The following is a 3,394-nucleotide window of genomic DNA, read 5'->3' on the forward strand; positions in this document are numbered from 1 at the left end:
ATCAATAACTTATCGTCAGATTGTAAAATCCAATCTGAAACGAGTGCAGTACTGCACTCGTGGCTGCCGCATCGTGGTCGCGAAGTGGGGTCGAGGCAGTTTCAGATAAGTTTTTACAGTCTAACGACAATTTAGGGATTTGTAGTTTTAGCTTGACGATGTCCACTATGGACAAGCGGTAGTTACTTTTATTCTAAAGAAGGTTGGGTTATCCCGACTGAAACCTTGGTAAATATATAGTTCAATTCTTTTATCTTGGCGGCTCGCGCATGCCCGCCCAGACGCTGGAGATTGCTGCGTTGCCAGTTGCACACGACGCACGCGCCAATAGAATCAGCGCCATAGTATAGCATAGTTCGCAAGCTTACGTGTAGGGGGGAGCGCGCAGTTCATGAAGTAAAGCCACCACGGCCCCATTAACCCTTTCGCTGCTACAAAGACGTGCTCCCTGCATTCCGCGCTGTGGGCGATTTTGTCACTGCACTGCTCGCCTGTGCAGACACATTGTGTTCCGACTGCTTTGACACTCTTTTATCATTCGATTCCACAAAAACTATTTGGCTCAAAAATTAGATTTTTACCTATCTTCTTGACTGATACCTTCCCCCCATAAATGACTTAATTTTGTTTCGATGCTCAACGCAGTTATTATGCAGCATTAAATACAGTAAACCTTTGCACGAAATTTTGAAGAGTTTGCAGAGATAAAAGTCCATAGAGTATACTTTCCGTATGGTCGATTTTAGTTGCCACAATGTTGAGAATGAAATGTGGACAAGATACCTATATATTTCATTTAATTTAAGTACCACATAAGTGCCATATGTAATATTCAGAAATATTCCACCTTTCGCGACTGTAACAAAAGTTTTACTTACACTGGGCACGTTTGGCTTTATTTTAAAGCACTTCAATCAATCAAAAGGAAGTAGTCAAAATACATTAAACAAAACTGTGGACTTACAAAAACATTAGGACTTGAATATACCGTCTGTCAGTGAAGTGCTCAGAGCTATGTCAAATATAATTTTGTGTGTGGCACACACAAACAGCATTTATTTGCCAAGACACTGATGAGCCAACACAAACGTTGAATATTGTGTTACCGCAGCACAAAACTATGAAAGGTAACTTGGCAATGGAGGACACAAAATACAGTCAGTCCTCTTATGATGCTTCAAAAGAGAGAAACGCGTCTGGTCTAAATAAGTCGCTTATTACAGTTGCAGAAGAGGGATATATTTCAATACCATTGGTAAAACTGCGACTGTGGAACAAAAACAAGAAATAGAACATGAATACCATTGTGTATGTCCCATACCTTTCACCGATGGAAGTGCTTTAAAATAAAGCCAAACGCGCCGTGTGTATATAAAACTTTTATTACAGTCGCGAAAGACGGAATATTTCTCAATATTACATACGACACCTATGTGGTACTTAAATTAAATGAGATATTGTTATACAGTAAATATTATATGAAATTTAGGTATCTTGTCCACATTTCATTCTCAACATTGTGGCAACTAAAATCGACCATACGGAAAGTATATGCTACGGACTTTTACCTCTGCAAACTCTTCAAAATTTCGTGCAATGGTTTACTACATTTAATGCTGCACATCAAAACAAAATTAAGTCATTTATGGGGGGAAGGCATCAGGCAAGAAGACGTGTAAAAATCAAATTTTTTGGCCAAATAGTTTTTGTGAAATCGAATGATAAGTGTGTCAAAGCAGTGGGAACACCATGTGTCTGCACAGGCGAGAAGTGCAGTGATGACAAAATCGCGCACAGCGCGGAATGCGGGGAGCACGTGTCTGCAGCAGCGAAAAAGTTACGAGGCAAAGCACTAGAAATTTCATTCAAACGAATAAAATTCGTGAAGTAAGGCACTCCAATATTGTTTTTAAATAAAGAAAATATTAAGCACCACACAAGGTTAGAACTCATAACCTTTCAATTGGCAGCCCAACACCTTAACCGTTCTGCTACCACAGCTCATCCAACAACGCTACTCCATAAGGACTCTAACACGTCACGCAACTACTTATAAACACTGTTGGTATGACTATGAATTACTCATGCTTCGTCGAAGTACAGTACGAAATAAACAATTACCGCTGCTCTTTATTGCGAAAAAGCAGTTCGTGAGATTGAAACAAACACCTTTCCTTGCTATCCCCTGAATTAGGAGTCTTATTGCTTGTTTGGTTTAATTAATTAATAGAATATGAAGCAATTGGTATAAAGAATGCTTTTTCCAAACTTTCTGTAAAAGAAAGTCTGCTATCAAGACATTGCTTTTGTTTATTACTTTATTTATGACTGAACGTTTCTAAAACTGAAGACACTCGTCCGTGCTCTGCACTGCAGTCGAGATCTGGCAACGTCGTTCTCTGTTCATTGGCTGACTGTGTTTTGTGACGTCTGATGCGCAGAACGAACCTAAACTCGGCCGCCAAGATATATGACGCGCACTTTAGGTGATCTTTGCAATTGAGGCTGTTGGTTTCTATAATTAAAATTAATATTTAGACAGTTGCTGACAGGGCCGCGAAATATTGAAAATATTCATGCCAGATATGGTGAAAGTCACTGACTCACTTTCGGAAACATTGCAATAAAATCTCATACCCTTTGAGTCACTGAAATTTCATTTCATTTCCGTCCGGATGCTTCTCGCTTCTAGCCAGGCAGTGTATAGTTCCTCCAGCATCGCATGAGTAACTGGGCAGCACTTTTGTGCTATCTTTGTTGATATTCATCTTTTAACCTTTTTCAAAACATCATTGTGAAATTGGTTTAATCATTTGTAGTCTCCAACATAATTACAGCGTCATCGACAAAATTTTAGGATTTTATTTTGTGTCCCTTTAACTTCATTTCATTTTTCCAATTTGTCTTTATTTTCCTTTCTTGCTTCCTCTGTGTACAGATCAGATGACTCTGTCTAACTTCTCAACTGCTGCCCATTATGAAGTCTTTCTGTTTTCAGAACTGCAGTCTGGTTAATATACAAACAGCAGAAAACCTTTAGCTCACTGTACTTCACAGACAACTAATAGGAAACTTCCTGGCAGATTAAAACTGTGTGCCCGACCGAGACTCGAACTCGGGACCTTTGCCTTTCACGGGCAAGTGCTCTACCAACTGAGCTACCGAAGCACGACTCACGCCCGGTACTCACAGCTTTACTTCTGCCAGTATCTCGTCTCCCACCTTCCAAACTTTACAGAAGCTCTCCTGCGAACCTTGCAGAACTAGCACTTGCCCGTGAAAGGCAAAGGTCCCGACTTCTAGTCTCGGTCGGGCACACAGTTTTAATCTGCCAGGAAGTTTCATATCAGCGCACACTCCGCTGCAGAGTGAAAATCTCATTCTGGGAACTAAT

The 3,394-nt window shown here is 40.3% G+C and overlaps 1 non-coding gene across 1 annotated transcript; it reads right to left on the minus strand.

Moving 5' to 3' along the window:
- Nucleotides 1-3,094: 3,094 nt before the first annotated feature.
- On the minus strand, nucleotides 3,095-3,169 carry Trnas-uga (transfer RNA serine (anticodon UGA)). Its single transcript has one exon. It is a non-coding gene; the product is annotated as a tRNA-Ser (tRNA).
- Nucleotides 3,170-3,394: the final 225 nt, after the last annotated feature.

The sequence above is a fragment of the Schistocerca nitens genome, chromosome 5, assembly GCF_023898315.1.
Source record: "Schistocerca nitens isolate TAMUIC-IGC-003100 chromosome 5, iqSchNite1.1, whole genome shotgun sequence".
NCBI classification, from domain to species: domain Eukaryota; kingdom Metazoa; phylum Arthropoda; class Insecta; order Orthoptera; family Acrididae; genus Schistocerca; species Schistocerca nitens.